Source organism: Oncorhynchus clarkii, unplaced genomic scaffold (assembly GCF_045791955.1).
Source record: "Oncorhynchus clarkii lewisi isolate Uvic-CL-2024 unplaced genomic scaffold, UVic_Ocla_1.0 unplaced_contig_2010_pilon_pilon, whole genome shotgun sequence".
NCBI classification, from domain to species: Eukaryota; Metazoa; Chordata; class Actinopteri; order Salmoniformes; family Salmonidae; genus Oncorhynchus; species Oncorhynchus clarkii.
The window spans coordinates 60,001-72,500 of NW_027258217.1; the positions used below are offsets into that span (position 1 = coordinate 60,001).

The 12,500-nt window shown below is 51.1% G+C and overlaps 12 non-coding genes and 1 pseudogene across 12 annotated transcripts in view; all 13 read left to right on the forward strand.

Annotated features, from left to right (window-relative positions):
- The first annotated feature begins 180 nt into the window (after nt 1–180).
- Nucleotides 181–371, forward strand: LOC139396153 (U2 spliceosomal RNA). Its single transcript, XR_011630714.1, has one exon. It is a non-coding gene; the product is annotated as a U2 spliceosomal RNA (small nuclear RNA).
- A 482-nt stretch (nt 372–853) lies between these two features.
- Nucleotides 854–970, forward strand: LOC139396127 (U5 spliceosomal RNA). Its single transcript, XR_011630688.1, has one exon. It is a non-coding gene; the product is annotated as a U5 spliceosomal RNA (small nuclear RNA).
- Nucleotides 971–3,320: 2,350 nt separating this feature from the next.
- Nucleotides 3,321–3,507, forward strand: LOC139396171 (U2 spliceosomal RNA). The gene has a single exon (XR_011630729.1). It is a non-coding gene; the product is annotated as a U2 spliceosomal RNA (small nuclear RNA).
- Nucleotides 3,508–3,969: 462 nt separating this feature from the next.
- Nucleotides 3,970–4,086, forward strand: LOC139396128 (U5 spliceosomal RNA). The gene has a single exon (XR_011630689.1). It is a non-coding gene; the product is annotated as a U5 spliceosomal RNA (small nuclear RNA).
- A 232-nt stretch (nt 4,087–4,318) lies between these two features.
- Nucleotides 4,319–4,509, forward strand: LOC139396154 (U2 spliceosomal RNA). The gene has a single exon (XR_011630715.1). It is a non-coding gene; the product is annotated as a U2 spliceosomal RNA (small nuclear RNA).
- Nucleotides 4,510–4,996: 487 nt separating this feature from the next.
- LOC139396129 (U5 spliceosomal RNA) lies at nt 4,997–5,113 on the forward strand. Its single transcript, XR_011630690.1, has one exon. It is a non-coding gene; the product is annotated as a U5 spliceosomal RNA (small nuclear RNA).
- Nucleotides 5,114–7,324: 2,211 nt separating this feature from the next.
- Nucleotides 7,325–7,502, forward strand: LOC139396174 (U2 spliceosomal RNA; annotated as a pseudogene).
- Nucleotides 7,503–7,973: 471 nt separating this feature from the next.
- LOC139396130 (U5 spliceosomal RNA) lies at nt 7,974–8,090 on the forward strand. The gene has a single exon (XR_011630691.1). It is a non-coding gene; the product is annotated as a U5 spliceosomal RNA (small nuclear RNA).
- A 232-nt stretch (nt 8,091–8,322) lies between these two features.
- On the forward strand, nt 8,323–8,513 carry LOC139396155 (U2 spliceosomal RNA). Its single transcript, XR_011630716.1, has one exon. It is a non-coding gene; the product is annotated as a U2 spliceosomal RNA (small nuclear RNA).
- Nucleotides 8,514–9,004: 491 nt separating this feature from the next.
- On the forward strand, nt 9,005–9,121 carry LOC139396131 (U5 spliceosomal RNA). The gene has a single exon (XR_011630692.1). It is a non-coding gene; the product is annotated as a U5 spliceosomal RNA (small nuclear RNA).
- A 232-nt stretch (nt 9,122–9,353) lies between these two features.
- LOC139396156 (U2 spliceosomal RNA) lies at nt 9,354–9,544 on the forward strand. The gene has a single exon (XR_011630717.1). It is a non-coding gene; the product is annotated as a U2 spliceosomal RNA (small nuclear RNA).
- A 470-nt stretch (nt 9,545–10,014) lies between these two features.
- LOC139396132 (U5 spliceosomal RNA) lies at nt 10,015–10,131 on the forward strand. The gene has a single exon (XR_011630693.1). It is a non-coding gene; the product is annotated as a U5 spliceosomal RNA (small nuclear RNA).
- Nucleotides 10,132–12,481: 2,350 nt separating this feature from the next.
- The window catches only part of LOC139396177 (U2 spliceosomal RNA), a 200-nt gene continuing 181 nt past the window's right edge, over nt 12,482–12,500 (forward strand). Inside the window, exon 1 of the small nuclear RNA XR_011630732.1 lies at nt 12,482–12,500. This exon is cut by the window's right edge and continues 181 nt beyond it. This is a non-coding gene — a small nuclear RNA (U2 spliceosomal RNA).

Below are 12,500 nucleotides of genomic sequence, written 5' to 3' on the forward strand. Positions count from 1 at the left end.
AAGACGCATTAGCGACTTTTTCCAAAAAACACCTGCCTGTTTGTTGCCAGGGAAACGGTGGTTGGTTGGTTGGTTGAGTGGGGGTTGGAGGGAGAGAGGAGCTGGCTTTTGCCAACCCACCCGCTGAGGTCTGTCGAGACCCCCGGGGGTCCGGCGGTTTCAGGGTTCCATTTGTGGGTTATCGCTTCTCGGCCTTTTGGCTCAGATCAAGTGTAGTATCTGTTCTTATCAGTTTAATATCTGATACGTCCCCCATCGGGGGACTACATATTAAATGGATTTTTCGAACAGGGAGTCGGAAATGGGGCTTGCTCCGTCCGCTCCACGCATCGACCCGGTATTGCAGTACCTCCGGGAACGGTGCAACACTTTTCTTCCGTTGTCAAGGAAAAATGCAAATTCACAAAGCTCTGTAAACAGCTGGCTAGCTAGCTAGCTGGCTAGCTAGCAGAAGAAGAGAAGGAAAGAAACATTCAAACTGAAAGAAAGGCGAAGCGCTCTTCAATGGGGTCCCCCGTTTCCCGCCATTTTACTTAAAAAAAAAAAAAAAAAAAAAAAAAAAAAAGAATTGGGGCCAGGGTTGTGTGTGTGTGTGTGTGTGTGTGTGTGTCTCTCTCTCTCTCTCTCTCTCTCTCTCTCTCTCTCTCTCTCTCTCTCTCTCTCTCTCTCTCTCTCTCTCTCTCTCTCTCTCTCTCTCTCTCTCTCTGTCTCTCTGTGCCTCTGTGTCTGTGACCTTCTTTTTATCCACAGACAGCCCTCGAAAACTTGGAAGAGTGGGTTCCGGGAGCACCCGCGGGAACCCTGCCTAGAGTGCACAGAGTGTGTCTCGGGCCCCGACCTCTTGACTTCCATATGACTCTGGTTTCTCTTCATTACGCACAAGCCTTTCGCCTTTTACTAAAGACTTCCGTGGAGAGGAACACTTACGAGTTCAACGTATTTTTGGAGCGGCTTTGCTTCTTGCAGAGCCCGGTATCTTGTTTCAAGGGAAATTGACAGAGATGGGCCAGGATAGTGACTTAAAGACGCATTAGCGACTTTTTCCAAAAAACACCTGCCTGTTTGTTGCCAGGGAAACGGTGGTTGGTTGGTTGGTTGAGTGGGGGTTGGAGGGAGAGAGGAGCTGGCTTTTGCCAACCCACCCGCTGAGGTCTGTCGAGACCCCCGGGGGTCCGGCGGTTTCAGGGTTCCATTTGTGGGTTATCGCTTCTCGGCCTTTTGGCTCAGATCAAGCTTGACACCGAGGTGTCCCAGAGCCCGCTGAGCCAAAAGGTCGAAGGAAGTCCGGAGGGAGGAAGGTTTATTGTTTTGTGGCGTAGAAATTGTTTTTTGGCGTTCCCGGTCTGCAAGAGGCTTCTTCCTTTTTTGAAGAGAGCTTGAAAACTGAGAAAATGGCGAGAGATGTACCAAGAAGAATGTTTCCAGGGATTGGGATTGCGAACACTGTAAGGTTTGCATGGAGCAAAATGGACTCAGAGCCGTTCGTGAGAGAGAAGTTTGGCAGAGCTGTCTTGATGGGGGAGCTAAAGTTGGCAGTCAAAGATGTTATGTGCTTTCAGGATAACCCGTCGGAGAAAGCCTTTGATGTTACATTTTTTACAGAGGAGGTGCATGAGGACATCATGAAGAAGGTGAGGGCTGCGGGAGGTGAGAGCCCTATATGCAATTATGAGGTCACAAGCCTGGCCAAGAATAATTTTAGACTGGTGACTGTAAACATTTATAATCCCCACGTCAAGGACGAGGAGGTGAGGGCATTCCTGGGGAGGTTTATGGAAAACGTTTCTTCGGCAAGGCTCCTCAGGGACTCCCTGGGGTTTTGGACTGGGAGGAGGTGTTTTCAGGCACTCCTCAGGGAGGACCCAAAGGGGTTGGGAGGTTACCTCCATCCTCCAGCAATGTTCTCCCTGGGGGCTGACAGGGGGACATTGTTTTATGCCCGTCAGCCTCCGTTCTGCAGGCGGTGTATGGCCTATGGCCATACCCTGGCCTCGTGTGAAGCCAGGAGGTGCAGGTTCTGTGGTTCAGAGGAGCACGAGGCCAGGGACTGTGCCGAGCCGAAGAAATGCCACGGGTGTGGCTCGGTAGCGCACCTGTGGCGGGACTGCCCGGCTCGGCGGAGGTCATACGCGTCTGCAGCTGGGGGGGGAGCGAGAGCGGGGGTTGGAGGAAGACAAGAGCCGGAAGACACAGGCGGAAGGACTGCACAGAAGGAGTCGGAGAAAGGAGAAGAAAAGGAGAGTGCGGGGACAGAAGGAGAGGTGGACGGGATAGTAGGAGAGGAGGCCGGGACAGAAGGAGAGGTGGCCGGGATGGAAGGAGAGATGGATGGGACAGAAGGAGAGGTGGTCGGTACAGAAGGAGAGGAGAACGGGATGGAAGGAGAGGTGGTCGGAATAGAGGAAGGGAAGGAGGTGGAAGGAGAAAAGAAGAAGAAAAAGAAGAAGAAGACTGCGACGAGGATGGAGGAGAGTGAGGAGATGGTGAGAGGCGAGAGACCAGAGGAGACAACAGTGGAGAGAAAGGAGGTGGAGGAGGGTTTGGAGAAAGAACCGGAAGGAGAGACGGAAAGGCGAAGGGGGGTGAAGAATTGGGAGGGGAGTGGAGTGTCGAAGGAAAGGCTGGAGGAGTTGAGAGGGATGGTGAGGAATTTGGTAGAAAAGGAAATGGGGAAGGCAAAGGAGAAGGAAGGAACGGTGTGTGACGTTGGATATCGAAGTCCTTTTATGAATGATCCTCCGTGCAAGAGGCCAAAGAAGGTGGTGGACAGCAGGTGGAGGAGGGGTGGTAAAAAGGGGGGGGGGGCAGTGCGGGGGGATGGGGAGGCAGCGGGGCCCTCGTGGGCTCCATCTTCCTCATCTTTTAGACCCCTCGCTGAGCTTGACCTCCCAGGGATGGCCCAAAGCTGGATGATGGAGGGAGAGTCGGACTTTCTCTTTGGGGATGAAGCGTCCCCGGTCCGGAGTCCGGAGCAGGGGGGGGTGATGGACTTGAGGGTGGGGCAGGTGCCGGGGGTTGTTGCTGTATTCAGCGGAGGGGGGACGGTGGGAGATGGGAGCAATGTAGGGCCACAGTTAGACGAGTTAGACGGGATAGAGAAGGGGAGCAATGGGTGAGTTTTTGTTGTAAAATAGGTGGGGTAAAAGTTAGCAGTTTTGGACTGATTTTTTGTGTTTGGTTGATAGAAGATATTTAAGTTAATGGGATAATGAAGATTATTGTTTGGTAATTTGGATTTGGTAAATAGTTTATTAGTTATGGAATGATTATTTGTAGTGTGGTGTATTTGGATATTTAAGTTGATGGAATTGTGAAAGTGTATTGTTTGGTGTTTGAAGATAATAAAAAAAAAAATCTGTTCTTATCAGTTTAATATCTGATACGTCCCCCATCGGGGGACTACATATTAAATGGATTTTTCGAACAGGGAGTCGGAAATGGGGCTTGCTCCGTCCGCTCCACGCATCGACCCGGTATTGCAGTACCTCCGGGAACGGTGCAACACTTTTCTTCCGTTGTCAAGGAAAAATGCAAATTCACAAAGCTCTGTAAACAGCTGGCTAGCTAGCTAGCTGGCTAGCTAGCAGAAGAAGAGAAGGAAAGAAACATTCAAACTGAAAGAAAGGCGAAGCGCTCTTCAATGGGGTCCCCCGTTTCCCGCCATTTTACTTAAAAAAAAAAAAAAAAAAAAAAGAATTGGGGCCAGGATTGTGTGTCTCTCTCTCTCTCTCTCTCTCTCTCTCTCTCTCTCTCTCTCTCTCTCTCTCTCTCTCTCTCTCTCTCTCTCTCTCTCTCTCTCTCTCTCTCTCTCTCTCTCTCTCTGTCTCTCTGTGCCTCTGTGTCTGTGACCTTCTTTTTATCCACAGACAGCCCTCGAAAACTTGGAAGAGTGGGTTCCGGGAGCACCCGCGGGAACCCTCCCTAGAGTGCACAGAGTGTGTCTCGGGCCCCGACCTCTTGACTTCCATATGACTCTGGTTTCTCTTCATTACGCACAAGCCTTTCGCCTTTTACTAAAGACTTCCGTGGAGAGGAACACTTACGAGTTCAACGTATTTTTGGAGCGGCTTTGCTTCTTGCAGAGCCCGGTATCTTGTTTCAAGGGAAATTGACAGAGATGGGCCAGGATAGTGACTTAAAGACGCATTAGCGACTTTTTCCAAAAAACACCTGCCTGTTTGTTGCCAGGGAAACGGTGGTTGGTTGGTTGGTTGAGTGGGGGTTGGAGGGAGAGAGGAGCTGGCTTTTGCCAACCCACCCGCTGAGGTCTGTCGAGACCCCCGGGGGTCCGGCGGTTTCAGGGTTCCATTTGTGGGTTATCGCTTCTCGGCCTTTTGGCTCAGATCAAGTGTAGTATCTGTTCTTATCAGTTTAATATCTGATACGTCCCCCATCGGGGGACTACATATTAAATGGATTTTTCGAACAGGGAGTCGGAAATGGGGCTTGCTCCGTCCGCTCCACGCATCGACCCGGTATTGCAGTACCTCCGGGAACGGTGCAACACTTTTCTTCCGTTGTCAAGGAAAAATGCAAATTCACAAAGCTCTGTAAACAGCTGGCTAGCTAGCTAGCTGGCTAGCTAGCAGAAGAAGAGAAGGAAAGAAACATTCAAACTGAAAGAAAGGCGAAGCGCTCTTCAATGGGGTCCCCCGTTTCCCGCCATTTTACTTAAAAAAAAAAAAAAAAAAAAAAAAAAAGAATTGGGGCCAGGATTGTGTGTCTCTCTCTCTCTCTCTCTCTCTCTCTCTCTCTCTCTCTCTCTCTCTCTCTCTCTCTCTCTCTCTCTCTCTCTCTCTCTCTCTCTCTCTCTCTCTCTCTCTCTCTCTCTCTCTCTCTCTCTCTCTCTGTCTCTCTGTGCCTCTGTGTCTGTGACCTTCTTTTTATCCACAGACAGCCCTCGAAAACTTGGAAGAGTGGGTTCCGGGAGCACCCGCGGGAACCCTCCCTAGAGTGCACAGAGTGTGTCTCGGGCCCCGACCTCTTGACTTCCATATGACTCTGGTTTCTCTTCATTACGCACAAGCCTTTCGCCTTTTACTAAAGACTTCCGTGGAGAGGAACACTTACGAGTTCAACGTATTTTTGGAGCGGCTTTGCTTCTTGCAGAGCCCGGTATCTTGTTTCAAGGGAAATTGACAGAGATGGGCCAGGATAGTGACTTAAAGACGCATTAGCGACTTTTTCCAAAAAACACCTGCCTGTTTGTTGCCAGGGAAACGGTGGTTGGTTGGTTGGTTGAGTGGGGGTTGGAGGGAGAGAGGAGCTGGCTTTTGCCAACCCACCCGCTGAGGTCTGTCGAGACCCCCGGGGGTCCGGCGGTTTCAGGGTTCCATTTGTGGGTTATCGCTTCTCGGCCTTTTGGCTCAGATCAAGCTCGGTACCGAGGTGCCCCAGAGCCCGCTGAGTCAGAAGGTCGAAGGAAGGCAGGAGGGAGGAAATTGTTGGTATCGGTTTTTCTTCATTTAAGAGAGGGAAAAGTGAGAAAAATGGAGAAAAGTGTACAGCACAGGTCGGTTCCGGTGGTCGGTTTGGCAAACACAGTGAGGTTTGCCTGGAGAGAGAAGGAGTTGGAACAGTTCGGGAGGGAAACGTTCGGGAGAAACGTTTTAATGACGACTTTGAAAGTGGAGGTGATGGATGTCTTGTGCCTTTAGGACAATCCGAGGGAGAGTGCTTTCGAGGTGACGTTCCACAAAGAAGAGAAGCACGAGGAGGTAATGAAGAGGGCGAGAGAGATGGGCAAGGAGAGACCCCTGTGCCATTACGAGGTGACTAGCCTGGCCAAAACCAATTTCAGGCTGGTCACAGTGAACGTATACAACCCTCATGTGAAGGATGAGGAGGTGAGGGCCTTTCTGGGGAGATACCTGGATGGCGTCTCCTCAGCAAGGCACATAAAGGATTCCTTGGGCTTTTGGAATGGGAGGAGATGCTTCCAGGCTCTCCTCAGAGAGGACCCGAAGGGGATGGATGGCTACCTCCATCCTCCAGCGTTGTTCTCCCTGGGGGCTGACAGGGGGACGTTACACTATGCCCGTCAGCCTCCGTTCTGCAGGCGATGTATGGCCTACGGCCACACACTCGCCTCGTGCAGCACGAAGAGGTGCAGATACTGTGGATCGGCTGAGCACGAGGCGAGGGATTGCGTCGAGCCGAAGAAATGCCACGGGTGTGGCTCGGAAGCGCACCTGTGGCGGGATTGCCCGGCTCGGCGGGGGTCATACTCGTCTGCAGCTGGGGGGGGAGCGAGAGCGGAGGATGGAGGAAGACGAGAAAGAGAGGAGCCGGAAGAAGGGGGTGGAAAGACTGACCAGAAGGAGTCGGAGGGAGGAGAAGAAAAAGAGGAGGAGAGAGCTGGGACAGAGAAAGAGGACGGGATGGAAGAAGAGGAGGACGGGACAGAAGGAGAGGTGGCCGGGACAGAAGAAGCGGTGGCCGGGATGGAAGGAGAAAGAGCTGGAATAGAGGTTGAGAAGGAGGTTGAAGGAGAAAAGGGAAAGAAAAAGAAGAAGAAGAAGACGGCAACGAGGATGGAGGAGAGTGAGGAGACGGTGAGAGTGGAGAGCACAGAGGGAAAAACAGCGGAGACGAAGGAGGTGGAGGACAAGATGGAGAAGGAACCGGAAGGGCGATTGGGCAGGTTGGGCAATATAGTGGGGAAGAAAAGGATGGAGGAGTTGAAAGAGATGGTGAGGGGTTTGATAGAGAAGGAAAGGGGATTAGCAAAGGAAAAGGAAGGCACGGTGTGTGACGCAATTTTCCAGAACCCGCCGGAAAATGTCCCTCCTTGCAAGAGGCCAAAAAAGGTGGTAAGGAGGAAGGGTGGGAAGAAGGGGGGGGGGGCAGAACGGGGGGACGGGGAGGTAGCGGGGCCCTCGTGGGCTCCGTCTCCATCCTCCTTTAAACCCCTCGCTGAGCTTGACCTCCCGGGTATGGCTCAAACCTGGATGATGGAGGGAGAGTCTGACTATTTATTTATGGATGCGATATCCCCGGAGCGGAGTCCGGAAGAGGGGGGGGTGATGGACCTGAGGGTGGGGAATGTGCCGGGTGCTGTTGCTGTGTTCAGGGGAGGGGGGATGGTGGGAGATGGGAGTGATGTAAGGTCACAGTCAGACAAGATAGAGAAGGGGGGCACTGGGTGAGAAATTGCTGTAATATGGTGGTGTATATTGGTAGCTTGTAGGTCATTGGTTATTGTTTTTGGGAGTTGGTTAAAATTAATTAGTATTGGAATGATTAGTTGTAGTTTGGTGGGATTGTATATTTAAGTTGACTGAAGTTTGGAAGATTATTGTTTGGTTATTGGAAAGTAATAAAAATATTTTAAAAAAAAAAAAAAAAAATCTGTTCTTATCAGTTTAATATCTGATACGTCCCCCATCGGGGGACTACATATTAAATGGATTTTTCGAACAGGGAGTCGGAAATGGGGCTTGCTCCGTCCGCTCCACGCATCGACCCGGTATTGCAGTACCTCCGGGAACGGTGCAACACTTTTCTTCCGTTGTCAAGGAAAAATGCAAATTCACAAAGCTCTGTAAACAGCTGGCTAGCTAGCTAGCTGGCTAGCTAGCAGAAGAAGAGAAGGAAAGAAACATTCAAACTGAAAGAAAGGCGAAGCGCTCTTCAATGGGGTCCCCCGTTTCCCGCCATTTTACTAAAAAAAAAAAAAAAAAAAAAAAAAAGAATTGGGGCCAGGATTGTGTGTCTCTCTCTCTCTCTCTCTCTCTCTCTCTCTCTCTCTCTCTCTCTCTCTCTCTCTCTCTCTCTCTCTCTCTCTCTCTCTCTCTCTCTCTCTCTCTCTCTCTCTCTCTCTCTCTGTCTCTCTGTGCCTCTGTGTCTGTGACCTTCTTTTTATCCACAGACAGCCCTCGAAAACTTGGAAGAGTGGGTTCCGGGAGCACCCGCGGGAACCCTGCCTAGAGTGCACAGAGTGTGTCTCGGGCCCCGACCTCTTGACTTCCATATGACTCTGGTTTCTCTTCATTACGCACAAGCCTTTCGCCTTTTACTAAAGACTTCCGTGGAGAGGAACACTTACGAGTTCAACGTATTTTTGGAGCGGCTTTGCTTCTTGCAGAGCCCGGTATCTTGTTTCAAGGGAAATTGACAGAGATGGGCCAGGATAGTGACTTAAAGACGCATTAGCGACTTTTTCCAAAAAACACCTGCCTGTTTGTTGCCAGGGAAACGGTGGTTGGTTGGTTGGTTGAGTGGGGGTTGGAGGGAGAGAGGAGCTGGCTTTTGCCAACCCACCCGCTGAGGTCTGTCGAGACCCCCGGGGGTCCGGCGGTTTCAGGGTTCCATTTGTGGGTTATCGCTTCTCGGCCTTTTGGCTCAGATCAAGTGTAGTATCTGTTCTTATCAGTTTAATATCTGATACGTCCCCCATCGGGGGACTACATATTAAATGGATTTTTCGAACAGGGAGTCGGAAATGGGGCTTGCTCCGTCCGCTCCACGCATCGACCCGGTATTGCAGTACCTCCGGGAACGGTGCAACACTTTTCTTCCGTTGTCAAGGAAAAATGCAAATTCACAAAGCTCTGTAAACAGCTGGCTAGCTAGCTAGCTGGCTAGCTAGCAGAAGAAGAGAAGGAAAGAAACATTCAAACTGAAAGAAAGGCGAAGCGCTCTTCAATGGGGTCCCCCGTTTCCCGCCATTTTACTTAAAAAAAAAAAAAAAAAAAAAAAAAAAAAGAATTGGGGCCAGGATTGTGTGTGTGTCTCTGTCTCTCTCTCTCTCTCTCTCTCTCTCTCTCTCTCTCTCTCTCTCTCTCTCTCTCTCTCTCTCTCTCTCTCTCTCTCTCTCTCTCTCTCTCTCTCTCTCTCTCGCTCTCTCTCTCTCTCTGTCTCTCTGTGCCTCTGTGTCTGTGACCTTCTTTTTATCCACAGACAGCCCTCGAAAACTTGGAAGAGTGGGTTCCGGGAGCACCCGCGGGAACCCTCCCTAGAGTGCACAGAGTGTGTCTCGGGCCCCGACCTCTTGACTTCCATATGACTCTGGTTTCTCTTCATTACGCACAAGCCTTTCGCCTTTTACTAAAGACTTCCGTGGAGAGGAACACTTACGAGTTCAACGTATTTTTGGAGCGGCTTTGCTTCTTGCAGAGCCCGGTATCTTGTTTCAAGGGAAATTGACAGAGATGGGCCAGGATAGTGACTTAAAGACGCATTAGCGACTTTTTCCAAAAAACACCTGCCTGTTTGTTGCCAGGGAAACGGTGGTTGGTTGGTTGGTTGAGTGGGGGTTGGAGGGAGAGAGGAGCTGGCTTTTGCCAACCCACCCGCTGAGGTCTGTCGAGACCCCCGGGGGTCCGGCGGTTTCAGGGTTCCATTTGTGGGTTATCGCTTCTCGGCCTTTTGGCTCAGATCAAGTGTAGTATCTGTTCTTATCAGTTTAATATCTGATACGTCCCCCATCGGGGGACTACATATTAAATGGATTTTTCGAACAGGGAGTCGGAAATGGGGCTTGCTCCGTCCGCTCCACGCATCGACCCGGTATTGCAGTACCTCCGGGAACGGTGCAACACTTTTCTTCCGTTGTCAAGGAAAAATGCAAATTCACAAAGCTCTGTAAACAGCTGGCTAGCTAGCTAGCTGGCTAGCTAGCAGAAGAAGAGAAGGAAAGAAACATTCAAACTGAAAGAAAGGCGAAGCGCTCTTCAATGGGGTCCCCCGTTTCCCGCCATTTTACTTAAAAAAAAAAAAAAAAAAAAAAAAAAAAAAGAATTGGGGCCAGGGTTGTGTGTGTGTGTGTGTCTCTCTCTCTCTCTCTCTCTCTCTCTCTCTCTCTCTCTCTCTCTCTCTCTCTCTCTCTCTCTCTCTCTCTCTCTCTCTCTCTCTCTCTCTCTCTCTGTCTCTCTGTGCCTCTGTGTCTGTGACCTTCTTTTTATCCACAGACAGCCCTCGAAAACTTGGAAGAGTGGGTTCCGGGAGCACCCGCGGGAACCCTGCCTAGAGTGCACAGAGTGTGTCTCGGGCCCCGACCTCTTGACTTCCATATGACTCTGGTTTCTCTTCATTACGCACAAGCCTTTCGCCTTTTACTAAAGACTTCCGTGGAGAGGAACACTTACGAGTTCAACGTATTTTTGGAGCGGCTTTGCTTCTTGCAGAGCCCGGTATCTTGTTTCAAGGGAAATTGACAGAGATGGGCCAGGATAGTGACTTAAAGACGCATTAGCGACTTTTTCCAAAAAACACCTGCCTGTTTGTTGCCAGGGAAACGGTGGTTGGTTGGTTGGTTGAGTGGGGGTTGGAGGGAGAGAGGAGCTGGCTTTTGCCAACCCACCCGCTGAGGTCTGTCGAGACCCCCGGGGGTCCGGCGGTTTCAGGGTTCCATTTGTGGGTTATCGCTTCTCGGCCTTTTGGCTCAGATCAAGCTTGACACCGAGGTGTCCCAGAGCCCGCTGAGCCAAAAGGTCGAAGGAAGTCCGGAGGGAGGAAGGTTTATTGTTTTGTGGCGTAGAAATTGTTTTTTGGCGTTCCCGGTCTGCAAGAGGCTTCTTCCTTTTTTGAAGAGAGCTTGAAAACTGAGAAAATGGCGAGAGATGTACCAAGAAGAATGTTTCCAGGGATTGGGATTGCGAACACTGTAAGGTTTGCATGGAGCAAAATGGACTCAGAGCCGTTCGTGAGAGAGAAGTTTGGCAGAGCTGTCTTGATGGGGGAGCTAAAGTTGGCAGTCAAAGATGTTATGTGCTTTCAGGATAACCCGTCGGAGAAAGCCTTTGATGTTACATTTTTTACAGAGGAGGTGCATGAGGACATCATGAAGAAGGTGAGGGCTGCGGGAGGTGAGAGCCCTATATGCAATTATGAGGTCACAAGCCTGGCCAAGAATAATTTTAGACTGGTGACTGTAAACATTTATAATCCCCACGTCAAGGACGAGGAGGTGAGGGCATTCCTGGGGAGGTTTATGGAAAACGTTTCTTCGGCAAGGCTCCTCAGGGACTCCCTGGGGTTTTGGACTGGGAGGAGGTGTTTTCAGGCACTCCTCAGGGAGGACCCAAAGGGGTTGGGAGGTTACCTCCATCCTCCAGCAATGTTCTCCCTGGGGGCTGACAGGGGGACATTGTTTTATGCCCGTCAGCCTCCGTTCTGCAGGCGGTGTATGGCCTATGGCCATACCCTGGCCTCGTGTGAAGCCAGGAGGTGCAGGTTCTGTGGTTCAGAGGAGCACGAGGCCAGGGACTGTGCCGAGCCGAAGAAATGCCACGGGTGTGGCTCGGTAGCGCACCTGTGGCGGGACTGCCCGGCTCGGCGGAGGTCATACGCGTCTGCAGCTGGGGGGGGAGCGAGAGCGGGGGATGGAGGAAGACAAGAGCCGGAAGACACAGGCGGAAGGACTGCACAGAAGGAGTCGGAGAAAGGAGAAGAAAAGGAGAGTGCGGGGACAGAAGGAGAGGTGGACGGGATAGTAGGAGAGGAGGCCGGGACAGAAGGAGAGGTGGCCGGGATGGAAGGAGAGATGGATGGGACAGAAGGAGAGGTGGTCGGTACAGAAGGAGAGGAGAACGGGATGGAAGGAGAGGTGGTCGGAATAGAGGAAGGGAAGGAGGTGGAAGGAGAAAAGAAGAAGAAAAAGAAGAAGAAGACTGCGACGAGGATGGAGGAGAGTGAGGAGATGGTGAGAGGCGAGAGACCAGAGGAGACAACAGTGGAGAGAAAGGAGGTGGAGGAGGGTTTGGAGAAAGAACCGGAAGGAGAGACGGAAAGGCGAAGGGGGGTGAAGAATTGGGAGGGGAGTGGAGTGTCGAAGGAAAGGCTGGAGGAGTTGAGAGGGATGGTGAGGAATTTGGTAGAAAAGGAAATGGGGAAGGCAAAGGAGAAGGAAGGAACGGTGTGTGACGTTGGATATCGAAGTCCTTTTATGAATGATCCTCCGTGCAAGAGGCCAAAGAAGGTGGTGGACAGCAGGTGGAGGAGGGGTGGTAAAAAGGGGGGGGGGGCAGTGCGGGGGGATGGGGAGGCAGCGGGGCCCTCGTGGGCTCCATCTTCCTCATCTTTTAGACCCCTCGCTGAGCTTGACCTCCCAGGGATGGCCCAAAGCTGGATGATGGAGGGAGAGTCGGACTTTCTCTTTGGGGATGAAGCGTCCCCGGTCCGGAGTCCGGAGCAGGGGGGGGTGATGGACTTGAGGGTGGGGCAGGTGCCGGGGGTTGTTGCTGTATTCAGCGGAGGGGGGACGGTGGGAGATGGGAGCAATGTAGGGCCACAGTTAGACGAGTTAGACGGGATAGAGAAGGGGAGCAATGGGTGAGTTTTTGTTGTAAAATAGGTGGGGTAAAAGTTAGCAGTTTTGGACTGATTTTTTGTGTTTGGTTGATAGAAGATATTTAAGTTAATGGGATAATGAAGATTATTGTTTGGTAATTTGGATTTGGTAAATAGTTTATTAGTTATGGAATGATTATTTGTAGTGTGGTGTATTTGGATATTTAAGTTGATGGAATTGTGAAAGTGTATTGTTTGGTGTTTGAAGA